The 15,190-nt window shown below is 45.8% G+C and overlaps 1 protein-coding gene across 12 annotated transcripts in view; it reads left to right on the top strand.

Moving 5' to 3' along the window:
- SYCP1 (synaptonemal complex protein 1) overlaps positions 1–15,190 on the top strand; it is a 6,803,167-nt gene that overhangs the window by 5,659,569 nt on the left and 1,128,408 nt on the right. The window lies entirely within an intron of this gene.

The raw sequence follows: 15,190 nt of genomic DNA, 5'->3' as shown, positions 1-15,190 counted from the left end.
TAACCCCCCTAATCTGGGGTTGGGTGTGGGGGTGTTGCAAAACAATGTCACCTGTTCACTCCTCAACACTCGGTCACTTAGTAAACATTCTCTAGATCTCTTTAATTTGCTATCCGAGTCCAAGCCGGCTTGTCTTTTTTTAACCGAGACTTGGCTGGACGAGTTTTCGGGTCCAGATGTTGCCAATGCCCTTCCCCAGAACTATTTTATGCTAAGAAAGGATCGGGCAAACGGCAGGGGAGGAGGGGTCGGACTAGTGGTTGACAAGCGTTTTGCTTGTTCCATTGTCCCTACAGATGATATCGATGGGGCAGAGGCCCTTGGCTTCTGCCTGTCACTTTCACCTCATCAATCCTGTGCTGGGCTGCTGGTTTATAGGCCCCCGGGCCCGCTTGGCTTATTTCATGAGGAGCTTCATGCTGCCATTTCATCTCTAAGTACAAAAATTAAGCATTGCCTTCTTTTGGGTGACTTTAACATCCACATGGATGTGGCTGACGCGGCGGATACTATCAAGATCCTGGATACCACTAATCCTTTGGGCTCTCTACCCCCACTCATAATAAAGGCCACATACTTGACCAAATTTTCTCCACGACTCCTATTGTAGTCGCTCCTCTTGTTCCTGTACTGTGGTCTGACCACTATCTGGTGAACTTTGATATTCCATGTGTCGTCAGTCCCTGGCCTCGCACGCTTTTCATCGCATGTCACCGGACATGCTAGCACAGTCTCTGACGGCATATCCCTGCCGGTTTACAGGTGATTTAGAGGCAGATTTAGATCTCTTTCAGATGTGGCTCGCGCACCACCTTGAGGAGTTGGCACCCCCTCAGGCTGCTCGTAAAAACACCATTCGGGCATCGGCACCCTGGTTTACACCTGCACTCAATGAAAGTCGACGGCTTTGCAAGAAGGCTGAGAGGGCTTGGCGTCAAAACTATGATGGGTCTTTAAAGGGAGCCTACAGGGAGCGCACCAAGGCCTATCATAAAGAAATTATTTGGGAGAAAAATTCTTATTTTACCAGAAGAATAGAAGCGGCCGCTAACACCAGTAAAGATACCTTTGCGATAGCGAAGGAATTTACATCACCGTCATCCATAGCAGCGAAGTGCTCTCATTCTGAACTGTGGATTACTCAAATAGCTGACTTTTTTGCAAGTAAAATCAAAACCATTCAGGCGTCCTTTGCGCCGTCAGACTCTTTGGTGACCCCAAATTCGATTCTCCTGATATCATCTCCCGCCGTTGAGCGGCCGTCACTTTCTAACTTTCCGGCCCTCTCCCTAGCGGCCTCACTGGATCTCTTATCCAAATAAAAATCTGGATCTCCGATGGATCGTTGCCCTCCTAAGTTCCTCGCCAAAATAGCTCAAGTTATTAATCCCATAATCAACCCGGTCTTAAATCAATCTCTTGATACTGGAGTTGTTCCTCTGGCCTGGAAGCAGGCTCTTATTCTTCCTCTCCTGAAGAAATCCAACCTCAGCATTCATGCCAACTATAGACCTATTTCCCTTCTCCCGGCATTTGCTAAGGTTGTGGAAAAGCATGTGCATTCTGCTCTCTCTAATTTTCTAGAGTCTCATGACGTCCTCCATCAGACCCAGTCTGGCTTCCGTGCAAATATGAGCACTGAAACAGCACTGCTGGAGGTTACGGAAAACATCAAGGAGGCCTTGGATGATGGAGGAAAGGTGATGCTGGTGATGTTGGATCTATCGGCGGCTTTTGATACTGCCCCCCACAACCGTCTCCTTTCAAGACTCTATGAGATTGGTTTGAGGGAGACGGCTTTTAGTTGGTTTGAGTCTTTTCTATCTGACCGCCAACAAACAATTTGGGCCCCTCCGTACTCAGCCGTAGTGCCGCCAGTGGAGGTGGGAGTGCCCCAGGGGTCGATTTTGAGCCCCACTCTTTTCAACATTTACATGTCCCCTTTGGCGGCACTGGCGGAGTCCTATGGTGCCCGGATTGTATCATACGCCGACGATACACAGCTTCTTTTCACATGTGAAGAGAAGACTGTTTTTGACGGAGAGAGTATTAATAACTGTTTGGGGGCCGTGTTCTCGTGGTTCCATGTGAACCACCTGAAATGTAACTCAGATAAATCCGAGGTTCTTTTTTTTGGCTGCCCTCCGGACCCGTGCTGGAAGTCCTGGTGGCCAGTGGATATGTTTCCTCCATCTGAGGCCACTTTCGCGTCCAAGAATCGTGGAGTAAAGTTGGACAATGGTCTTACTTTTAAACCACAGATCTTGGGGCTAGCGGGACAGTGTTAATACGGCAGTTCTTCTTAAGTCTCTTAACTGGCTGCCGGTACGCAAACGGATTTCATTCAAGGTTTTAACCACGGCATTTAAGGCCCTTCACTGTACTGGTGCCCGCTATCTTAGGAAAAGAATAGGCTTTTATCTTCCTTCCAGATCATTATGCTCTGCAGCGTTAGCTTTGGCTACGCTTCCTGTAATTAGGTGAGCCTGCGTGGGGGGTCACTCCTTTAAATGTCTGGCACCCCAACTCTGGAATGCTCTGCCTCTGTCTCTGCGGAAGACAGATAATCTCCTTGCCTTCAGAAAAGATCTCAAAACATGGCTGTTTGGACAATAATTTCATCTAGTCCTCTTGCTTGGTGCCTGCTTGGTCTGATAGCGCCAGGACACTCTTCTTGAGTAGCTGAGCGCTTTATAAAACCCGCGTAACATAACATAACATACAACTGACACACCTCATACTTGGCGAATTGCCACCAAAGCCTGGCTGCAAACTCACTGACTGTTGAGACTGAGAACTAGTCTTTGTAGAAACTATGGTGAGATTACACAAATATAATCACTGGATTGCTTCTTTTTGTTTGGTCTTTCACAATACAATCAGGGGCATATTCTCAAGGAGCTATCGCTGAGTTAACTGCACTTTATCGCAGCCAAAGTCGTGTTAAATGTATTGCCCCATTCACAAGTTGGTGCTATAATGCCATAGCACCAGGTTACCTGCGATAGCAGCCATAAAAAAACATGGCCACAGATAACCCCCGCAACTATTGCTAATGAGATGCTGAGTAGGCTTTCCTAAGCAAAAAGCTGCCACAACACCACACTCCACCATTCTCAACGTGCAGCCAGATCGGAGATAAGATCACAAAACATGCGATAAGGCGCGTTAGCAGCAGGAAACTAACATCTGCTCTGACCTCGTGTAAAGTCCGACCACAGCCTGCAGCACAAACGGGAGCCAAGGCCAGAGCCACACCATAAGAACAACAGATGCCATGGAGCCACTGGTTATGCAGCCCGGACACCCAAGAGGGCACCAACACCCACCGCCACCACCCGCAGGACCCCCCCTCCCTGGACCCCCCTCCCCGGACAAAGACATCCCACATCAACTACAGAGAATCATGTACCAAGTATTCCCCCTGATGTTGCACAATCACATCTGGTTACATGCATGTATCAGCACAAAAATGAGCATCACCTTCAAAGCAACAAATGAAAATGTATTAAAACAAACACAGAACAGAAATGAAGACACATGATGGCACACCTCGGGACACTCCGTAGGTCCAAGCCTGCAAGACAAAAATCATGATGAGAAGGTGTGTCCTGCACACATCAAGGGACAGAGAGAGAGCGAAGGAGAAAGAGAGAGGGGGAGAGAGAAATAGACGGACAGAAAGGAGGAGAGAGAGATAGATGGACAGAGAGGGGGAGAGAGAGATAGATGGACAGAGAAGGAGAGAGACACAGAGAAAAGAAGAGAGGGACAGGGAGTGAGAGTGTGGACACTACGCACCCAGGCCACACTGCTCACCCGCTGCCATCGGTGTGTCTCCAACCACGTGCCGGTTTGTAGTGCAGTACACCAGGTCCCACATCTGTGACAGACCCGTCATCTGAAACAGAGTCCAGATACCTGAATGGCAAAGTACATACAATTGCACGCGACATCATCACCTGTCTGCCCCTGCGCACCCAGGCAGCTGCAGCCCAGCCCCTCCTGCCACCTAGCGGTGTATGCCCGCCCCTGTACACCCAGGCCTCACTGTTCACCTTCCGCCACCGGCGTGTAGAAATGAGGGCCCACCACATGCCAGTGCAAGACTGGGTCCAAGGACATGTCACCCTCTACATCATGCAGCTCCACTCCGCGGGCCCCCAGGTCTCACATTTGGTGTTGGGTCTTGATTTCTCCATGGAAGAGGACATACCAGTGCACATGGCATCATCGCAGGCTGCACACCCGCTCAGCCCATGAGGTGCCACTAACTCTGTGATACAGGAGGCAACACCACGTGGCGGTAGGCCCGCGCTGCCCGCTGGCTCAGGTTTGTACTGCGGTCCAGCAGGGCACACAAAGCTGAGCCATCCGGACGCCGGGACGGGGCATCATCACAGGCTGCACACCAGCAGTGCCTGTGTCTGCAGCAGTGTATCCGGGGCCACCAAGTCTGTGCCCCACTAGTCATGGACCCTCTATGATTGGGTATCATGATGTGAACACCTTCATGTCACCTCAGGGCCTGCGGAAGGTGATGTCACAGGCCCCTGGACCCCCATGCCTACATGCACACCACACGGATACACCCAGAGAGAGGTTGAAAATGGCAGTGTGCACGTGCCCGTCCCTTTTTATTGGCCCGGTCAATGTGTGACGCGTGTGCTGGATGGGTGGGGTGTGGGTGTATATCAGCCATGAGGGAGTGGCCGTGGCATGCTGATATTTGGCATTGTTGCCCCCCCTGGAGCTCAAGCGTAGTGGGCTGGCCTGGCGTATGCCAGTCCAGCGTAAGGGTTTGAACATTGACCCCAGGGATCTGGACGTGGTTCCGTACGGGTCTGGACAAGGAAGTAATAAATGCGCGTGTCGCTGTTGTTGCGTTGGCTCCACCCGGACAACATTCTGCAATGGGTCACCCTGTGAACCAAGTCCAACGACATGAGCCACATGGACACAGGAGGAATTCACTGACGCTACATTCATAAATACTACCACACATGAAAGACCATAGACACGACACATCTGTGTGATTCGGAATGTTTAATCCACATTCAGTGGAGTGTTGCATCTGGAGCAGTACAGGGCAACCCACTTTACAATGTTGGCCCATGGAGGGCCAGCCAGAGTCCTTCAGGGAATGACAAGTCCAAAGGAAGAGAAAGAGTTCAGTCCCCAGTCTGATTGCTGTGTCATTGGCTATCACACATAATATGGCAGTCTATTGCGAGGTCCAAGGTGAGTGTCGCTGAGTGTATCGGGGGACAGTGGAATGTGATGATGCAGAGGGCAGTACCAAGCTGAAACCGGCCATATGGTGGAGATGAATGCTACTGCTTCCTTCTTACCAAGATGGCGCTTTCATTTGCGTCTTCGTCCTCTGCTGTTCCATGTGCCTCATGTGTGGGTGGTGCTGGCCTTTCTCCAGCACTGTGTCACAGTGACACCTCAGGGGCCGGAGGAGGAATGTCTGCTGCACCGTGCGACACTGACACTTCAGGGGGCGGAGATGTGGATGTGGTGGGAGCAGCAACATGTATCAGCGCTAGGCCTAGTGGCAGCAATGCAAATCACTGACAGAATATCGACAGACAAAATATCGACCTACAGAAAAATCGACGCTGGAATATCGAAGGCAAGAATATCGAAATCTATCTACAAGATGGTAAGTACAAATATATGAAGAAAAAAAATATCGAAGTTAAAAATATCGCAATTAAAAATGTTGTTTTTTTGTAATTACAAAAATTGTAAAATAAAGTAAATAATACTTATAAACCAAATAAACATAGTTACAAATATTTAATAATGTTTAAAATTAATAAATAATACATATACAATAATATAACATTAATTAAACATATACATAAAATATATAATATATACTTACTTAATAATACGTTTTAACAATTATTTTAATAACTCAAAAATTATTAACAAATATAAATTACAAATACATCTAAACATGAAACAATAACGTAAACAAAAAGTAAATAATGATATTTAATACATAAAAATATTAAATATACTTTCAATATTTTTAAAATTATTATTATACAATATTATAAAAAATAATAATATAAATATTAAATAGCTAAATAAATAAAAATACTATTCAAAGTCCCCAAAAAACTACAGTAATGCTACCATTTGTTGCCACAGTAGGGAAAGCGTTGGATAGTGTAGAGGTAGAAATTACTATTCCAATTCCAGAGGGGGCAACAGTAGGGAAAACGTTGGATAGCGTAGGGGTAAAAATTACTATTCCAACTCCAGAGGGTGCTACAGTAGGGAAAGCGTTGGATAGCGTAGAGGTAAAAATTACTATTCCAACTCCAGAGGGGGCAACAGTAGGGAAAATGTTGGATAGCGTAGGGGTAAGATTACTATTCCAACTCCAGAGGGTGCTACTGTAGGGAAAGCGTTGGATAGCGTAGGGGTAAAAATTACTATTCCAACTCCCAAGAGTGCTACAGTAGGGAAAGCGTTGGATAGCCTAGAGGTAATAATTACTATTCCAACTCCAGACGGTGGAACAGTAGGGAAAGCGTTGGATAGCGTAGGGGTAAAAATTACTATTCCAACACCAGAGGGTGTAGCAGTAGGGAAAGCGTTGGATAGCGTAGGGGTAAAAATTACTATTCAAACTCCAGAGGGTGGAACAGTAGGGAAAGCGTTGGATAGCGTAGGGGTAAAAATTACTATTCCAACTCCAGAGAGTGTAACAGTAGGGAAAGCGTTGGATAGCGTAGGGGTAAAAATTACTATTCCAACTCCAGAGGGTGGAACAGTAGGGAAAGCGTTGGATAGCGTGTGGGTAAAAATTATTATTCCAACTCCAGAGGGTGGAACAGTAGGGAAAGCGTTGGATAGCGTAGAGGTAAAAATTACTATTCCAACTCTAGAGGGGGCAACAGTAGGGAAAGCTTTGGATAGCGTAGGGGTAAAAATTACTATTCCAACTCCAGAGAGTGTAACAGTAGGAAAGCATTGGATAGCGTAGAGGTAAAAATTACTATTCCAACTCTAGAGGCGGCAACAGTAGGGAAAGCTTTGGATAGCGTAGGGGTAAAAATTACTATTCCAACTCCAGAGAGTATAACAGTAGGGAAAGCATTGGATAGCGTAGGGGTAAAAATTACTATTCCAACTCCAGAGGGTGGAACAGTAGGGAAAGTGTTGGATAGCTTATGGGTAAAAAATGTTATTCCAACTCCGGAGGGTGCTACAGTAAGGAAAGCGTTGGATAGCATACGGGTAAAATGTACTACTCCAACTCCAGGGAGTGAAACAGTAAGGAAAACGTTAGATAGCGTTGAAATTAAATATAACATACTTATAAATAATTTTTGTATTTAAAATAATGAATAATTAAATTATTTTTTAAATCTACATCATTTACAAGCAATTAATAATTATTAAAAGCAATTACAATTGAAAAATTAATAACCAGTAAATTAACAATAAATTGACAATAAATACCAATTAATATTAATTAATAAATATTACTCACCAAATAATACATATTAAACAATAAAATATTTTTTATTACAAAAAAAATAATTATTTCAAATTCATTCACAATAAAAAATTATTAAACCATAAAATAATTTTTCATACCAAATAATACTTTTTATGAAACATTGATTACCAATGAATACAAAATAATTTCCAACTAATAAAAATTCATTACCAATTAAAATATGAATTGCCAATGAACAAAATTATTTACCAATTAAAAAAATTTATTAACAATTAAAAACATTATTTACCAATTTAAAAAATATCATTATCAATTAAAATATTTAATTGACAATTAATAAATAATTATAAATAAAATAGTTATCCACACCAATAAATAAATATAAATCATTAATTAATTACAATTAAATTACTTCCCACCCAATTCCCCTATAAACCCACAACCCGCTACAGAAATAAAAACAAAAATTAATTTAAATTAACTTATAATTCCTAAAAAATAATAATTAATTTAGTATATTTAAATTACTTCCCACCCTATTCCCCTATAAACCCACAACCCACTCCGATACTAAAACATAAAAATATATTTAAAAATAACATTTCAATATATAAAAATAGTACACATATAATTTAAAATAAAATAAAATACTTAACAAAAACATATTACACATACATAATAAAATACATAACAAGAAGTGGAGAAGTGTGGCTCACCGCTTAGAGCGGCAGTCCCTGGTGCAGAGGTCTGGCCCAGGACCAGGGTTCAAATCCCGCCTCGGCTGATCTCGGCGGTTCTTGGGTCCATAATTCCTCGGACCTGATTTCTCGCCTCTGTGCCTACTCTGAGCATGAGTCCCACGCTGCAACTCTGGGCAATAGCTTGCTTAGTCTCCACAACGGCCCCCAACAGCGCTGGGGATGCCTGGTTGCACCCTGGGTATGCCCAGGAGTGGACATTTCATGGGGGAAAAAACCAGGATGGGTTCCCTAGCGGTATGAGTACAGCGCCAGGACACACTGGCTTCCGGAGTAACAGTGCACTTTACAAATATGTCTACATTTACATTTACATAATACAAATATCGATATTACTAACTTCGATATTACTTACATCGACATATAAAAAAAATCGATATTACTTACCTTAGGGTCGATATTCTGTCCAACGATATTCTTGACCTCAATATTCTATTCCTTCGATATTTCCAACTTAAAATTTGTGAAGGTTGATATAAAAAAGTCGATATTTAGACTGTGCACCAGCAATGCCATGAGGATGGTTTTGAGGTCATTGAGGAACCCAGCTACCATTCGCTGGTGTACAACCGTTGCAGCCGCTCTTTCTGCCTTGGCCCACTCCATGGTCTCCATGAGCCTCCGCATGTTTCCCACCTCCCTGGCGAGCTCGATGGAGCCACTTTGTGGCTGTTTGTGAAGAGCTGCCAATTCGATGGGGGACAGTGGACATTTCGACAACAGATGTGTATGTATTTGTACTTGTACATAGTCATCTCACATTTACCTGCAATGCCACTTGTGATTGGCCAGTGTCTACACCCAGTGGGCGCCAGTAGTGTCCTGTATTCTCTTGTGGATGTGTTGCGGTTTGTGCCACATTGTTGTCAGTGTTGATGTGCTCCGCATGTTATGTGTTTATGCAGCAAATTCCTGACATCTTGCAAACTGCTGCTGTCAAGCCACTCCAAAAAAAAAAGAAGCTTCCGGACCCCACTACCCTCTCCAACCTCAGACCCATTTCCCTACGACCTTGCCTTAGCACAATTATTGGGAAATTAGTCAATACCTAACTCAGTGAGTTTCTGAAAGAATCTAACATCCTGCATCCCAAGCAATCAGGTTTCAGACCAGGTCACTCAACGGAATAAGTGCTGCTACACACCCGGAATAAGTGCTGCTACACACCACCGATACCCTCAAGTTTGCCTTAGATCAGGGTAAGGAAGCAGTACTGATTCTGTTAGACCATTCAGCAGCGTTCGACACCGTCTCTCACGATATTTTGAGAGGCAGATTGAAATACAGCGGAATAAATAACAAGGCTCTAGCCTGGATTACATCATTCCTAGACAAAAGGAGTCAGATTGTAACACTTGGTAGTTACAGATCAGGTGGAAAGTGGCTATCATCAGGGGTTCGGCAGGGCCCATCCCTGAGCCTTACCCTTTTTAATCTTTACATGTTACCACTTCTCTCGCTAATGGCGAGTTTCGATATTGAATCGATTGCTTACGCTGTTGACACACAACTGATCCACACCCTGAACAAAAACTCTACAGCAGTGGAAGAGAAGTTCCACCACTGTTTCACTGCAGTAATGAACTGGATGAAACTAAATCATCTCATATGTAACAGCTCCAAAACAGAAATCATGCTGTTTGGAAAGGTCAATGTTCTTCAACCCTCCCAATAGTGGCCTCCTGACTCTGATGCCCCACCTACTACAGTAGACACTGCAAAAAATTTTGGAATTAAATTCGACCCCACTCTATCCTTTCATAAGCAAGCACTTACCATCACTGGCATGTGTTTCCAAACTATAAAAACCCTCTGAATTTTTTTTTACCTACTCCCACTACACGCCAGGAAGACTGTTGCGATGGTCCTGATTTTATCTTGTTTGGACTACTGTAACAGTCTCTATGCAGGAACAAAAAAGGAAGTTGTGAAAAGACTACAGGTGGTCCAAAATTCTGTGGCAAGGTCGGTGCTCAGGCTCCCCAGGCACTCTTCCTCAGCTGAGGCACTCAAAGTACTTCACTGGCTACCAGTCCACAAAAGGATTCTTTTTATAATCCTGACCATCACTTACAAAGCCATAAGGGAAACTGTACCAGAATACGTAAGATCCAAAATCAAGCCCTATAACACCAAACAAACGCTGCGGTCCACATCGGAGAACCTACTAACTGTCCCCAATTTCAAACTGAAAACCCGGGGTGGGAAGACCATGGCTGTACTGGGTACAAAAGCCTGGAACACCCTACCCACCCAGCTGAGGCACACTCAAACGGAACTCACTTTCAGGAAACTCCTCAAAACATGGATCTTGTCCACCCCAGACCACCTAGGGCTATCACTAATTCAAATCCTCCCTTTCTCAGTCTCCCCTTCCTCTGTCAAACATCATTATACTTCACCAGACCCCCCTTTCTTTTTTCTGTCAGCAAAGCGCCAAGATGCTCCTTGGAGTGAACGTTGCGCTATACAAAAACCCCTCATTCATTAACTCATTTTGGAGGGTGGCCCCTGCTGCTCTGTTTTGCTTCCCCTTATCCCTTTTCTGCGATGTGCCTTTGCCTTCTGTGCTTATACAGTGCTGAGATGTTGCATACTTGTGTATATTGGTCTCTTGGTGGGAGTTGGGGTCTGGGGCATGGTTTGTCCGCAGATGTGCTCAGCTCAATTGTCCATGTGTGCCATTGTACCCATCTCCCCCTGTCCCCGCAGTCCCTGTTCTTACTCACCCTGTTGCTGTTGTGTCTGGTCATGTTGAGCAGTGTCCGGTCTCCCGACTCCAGTCACCGTCTCCCCACTGATGACTGTGGACACCATTTCCTCCATGTCGTCCAGCTCCTCCTGTGGCGCAGGACTCCCACCTCCAGTCTGCATTGCTGCCTTCTGGTTGTTGGCGAGTTTCGCCTTGGTTTTGCGCCTAATGGCCCCTTCCATTGTCCTCTTCAGCACTCCCACTGCATTCACCTTGTCCACGATGGACTGCCATAGTCCATTTATGGCTGCCAATGACACAGTGGAAGTGACGAACAGTTTGTGATGGTGTTCGACCACCTCCGTTATCAGGATCCTGTTTTCCTGCGGACTGAAGCGCTTCTTCCTTCTCTTCTTCTCCTTGGCCTTCCCTGACCCAGGGTCCCAGGCAGGTCCTCTGGGGGCTTTGTGGGGTTCTTTTTCTCCTCCGTAGTTGCTCTGGCAACATCCATTGGTCTTGGCTGTTTGTCATTTGTTTGTCATTTTTTTGTTCTGTTTTTATAGTGATTTTCCCACCTGACGCATATGGGTTGCAGTCCTGTTGCTGGTTTTCACTGATTTTGTTATTGCAATTGGACTCATCGCAGCTTTTGTTGCGTTTCGCATTTTTGCGGCATGGCGTTGATTTTAACGCGGTTAGTTGACGCGTTATCTGGAGACTATCTCATGCTACTGCCGTGTTTAGAATGCTTGGTTAACACGGCGTAATTTTCCCGCGATAGACTGCGATGTTGGAAGTTGCGTTAAGTAACTTTTGCGATGGTTATCTCACGTTCTTGAGAATATGCCCCTCAATAACATATCATGTGGTTAACAAAAATAATTACATATGGGTATTTTGTTATATAAAATCTTTTAGGGATTGGGTTGATTTCTGTCCCTCACACACCGAAGGGGGAGATGATTTGGACTAGTCAAAGTCAAAGTCAAAAAGGTTTATTGCATAATTAATAAAAATTATTACAAATTTCACATGATAAAATAACAGTACAAAAGTAAATACATTTTCTAGACTTATTGCTACTCAGCGTCTAAGAAATCGTATAAAATTAATTTTATAAAACTTTCGTCAGGTGCAGCTCCGGCCGTCTCAGGGTCTCAGCCAGTTTTTACTGTTTATGATTTCCGTGAGAGTTTCTGGAATTAGGGTGGCCCTAGTGACCCACCTCCTAAGTATTCCCCCTGTTCGAATTGACCTAAGCATTTTCTCGCCTCTGCCAGGAATTTGACTCCCCGGGCATGCCAGAATTATGGAGGAACCTCCCAGCCAACTTGTTACTGCATATCTGCAGGAACGGATGTTTAGCTCGTTAAAAATTGATTTCAAATATCGTCGCCTCTGAGCCGTGAGTGCCGGACATACACAGAGAAGATGGGCTAGGGTTTCGGTTTTGTACCCGCAGAGACGACATTGCTCCGTCTGATGAGAGCATTTCCAGGACAGTAATAAGTCCTTTGAGACATGCAGACCCATCCGGTAATCTATAAATGCTCTTTTTAGATAACCGCTAAAGTGGGATTAGACGTATGCATGAGGTTTTAATGCTGTAAAGGAGTTAATGATGGTCCAACTGTGCCGACGTTTTGCAAGTGTGTATTTATCCTCCAGAAAGGATTTCCTTTTTGCTGCCACGTTGGCTGATCTGCTTAGGCATGCTTTGTCCATCCCGGATTTCTATGCTGATTCCAGCTACAGCTCTTTCAGACAGGTTTTCAAATGCTTTCCCCAGGTGCTCGGGGTTTTGATGTCCGCCTGTTTTTTGATTTCTTTCCAGCTCAGTCAGTCCATTGTGTGTTGGTCTGTAGATCGAAGTTTGTGACAGAGTTTCACGAAGCCGCTCATGCTCCGGAATTTCTGATTTTGCAGTCCAAATTCAAGCCTTACTTACGATGCTGAGGTGGATTTTGGGAGGTTGAAGACAGCTTTGTAGGTTTTGATCTGTAGGTCATTTAATAGATCGGCCTCCTTGCCACACCAAGTAAATAGACCGTAGGATAGGGTGGGCATAATTTGGGCTGCCATAACTTTTAATAGGTGCTTATAATTAGAGCAGTCCATTTTGTCTTTTAGTAAATGGTAAGCGAAGATTAAAGATTGGGCTTTTGCTTGTGTTGCTGCTTTGTGCTCCTTGTGTACATCCTTGTGATATTATAATTCCGAGGTACTTGTATGACCCTTGTTCTTCCACTGTTGCCCCGTTCGCCATCCATTTGTACTTGAGCTTTTGTGGATCTACTAGACGGACCACTTTTGTTTTTTCTTTGTTTAGTTCCAGCCTTTCCCGTTGTAAATAAGACGTTAGTTTCTTTATTGCTCTTTGTAGGCCAATTGGTGTTTTGCTCAGCAATACTATGTCGTCTGCGTATTGTAAAAAATGTATTGGGTTGCTGGCCAATGACGGTGGGTGACATTCAGCCGATTCCAGCACACTTGTGAGGTCAGAGAGGAAGAGGTTAAAAAGAGTAGGAGCTAAAACGCAACCTTGTTTTAGGCCTTGGTGCGTTGAGATACTCGTGGTTGTGCTGCCTCCATTACCCAGTTTCACTCTTGCCCAAGTGTTCTTATATAGGACTTTTATTGCTTTTAAAAGTTGGTGCGGCAAGCCCCAGCTCTTTAATTTTCCCCACAAGCGCTCTCTGTGCACCCGGTCGAAAGCAGACTTGTTATTGATAAAACAGGCATACAGCTGAGCTCCCTTGGCCACCGCTATATCCATTAGGAGTGACAGACAAGTTAAGTTTGTTATCGTTCCCATTCCTTGCCTGACCCCTTGTAGCTCTGATAGAATGCAAGAGGCGTAGATCTTTGCCTCCACATCTATTAAGGATATCAGCCTATAGTTTGCGGGGTTGCGATGGTCTCCATGCTTAAATATTGGGTGAATAATATTACCTTTCCAGGAGGCAGGGACCTCTGCTTATTTATATATGTGGTTAAAAAGAGGCGTTAAGGTCTCTGACCACAAGGCCGGGTCATGCTTGAAGATCGCGTTTGGCAGCCCATTCGGGCCTGCTGCACCTTCTGACTTCAATCTTGATATTATGTTTCTCAATTCATTTTTGGTGGTTAAATCGACCGATTCGGTGGGCCCCTTTAGTTCTTCAGTCTCGGATTCTTTGTTTTCCTTACTCTTAATTCCATTTATTTTCTCCTCGGTTACCTGTGTCGCCCGTAAACCGTTGACGGGGCCAGGGTCTGTGTCACAGTATAAGGTTTGCACATAGAGGGTCCAAGTTTCAGCTCCGACCCCTGCTTCCTGTTGGAGTTTTGCCCCTTTATTTAGATCATTAATGATTCCCCAGAAGTCCAGACTATTTGGGTGCTTTCCCGCACTTAGAAGTTTGTTCCAGATCGTTTCCTTCTTGATGTTTATATTACTCTGATTCCCTGGCATTGCTGGAAACTTTTGTAGTAGGTCCAGAATCATTTGCTCCCAGGTGACCGCTCAGCCCTCCACAGGGCTTGGTCGCCCCACTCACTGCTGCCGCTCCTGCCTGCCTTTGCCGCCTCCTGCCTGCAGATTCCTTCGCTCGCTGCCCGCTGCTCCTGGTAATTTCCCGCTGCTCCTGGGAATTTCCCGCTGCCCACTGTTTCTTGGAATTTCCCGCCGCTGCCTCCCTGCGGCCCCGCCCCCCTGTGATTCCATTCGCCGCCCCGCCCCCGCCACCCAGCTGCTCCTCCCTCCCGGCTCCTTACTTAAGGGGACCGTAGGGGACCACAGAGTGTGACCGCTCAGCCCTCCACAGGGCTTGGTCGCCCCACTCACTGCTACCGCTCCTGCCTGCCTTTGCCGCCTCCTGCCTGCAGATTCCTTCGCTCGCTGCTCCTGGGAATTTCCCGCGGCTCCTGGGAATTTCCCGCTGCCCGCTGCTTCTTGGAATTTCCCGCCGCTGCCTCCCTGCGGCCCCGCCCCCCTGTGATTCCATTCGCCGCCCCGCTCCTGCCACCCAGCGGCTCCTCCCTCCCGGCTCCTTACTTATGACGCCCCCAGAGCGACCGCGCAGCGGATGCGCGCAGGGGAGCGCCGAATGAGCGCCGAAGGTGCACCAAAGGTAAGCCCGTCTGCGCCCGTCCGCACCTGGCCCGCGCCCAGCGCCAGGACCCCTGGCCCTCCCCGCCGAGGCAAGACGACCCGACTGACCCACGACGCCGCCACTCTCAACGCACTCAATGCCGGCCGGACCCACGCCTGCT

This window comes from Lissotriton helveticus, chromosome 5_1 (assembly GCF_964261635.1).
Source record: "Lissotriton helveticus chromosome 5_1, aLisHel1.1, whole genome shotgun sequence".
NCBI classification, from domain to species: domain Eukaryota; kingdom Metazoa; phylum Chordata; class Amphibia; order Caudata; family Salamandridae; genus Lissotriton; species Lissotriton helveticus.
This window is presented reverse-complemented; position numbering and strand designations above follow the sequence as displayed.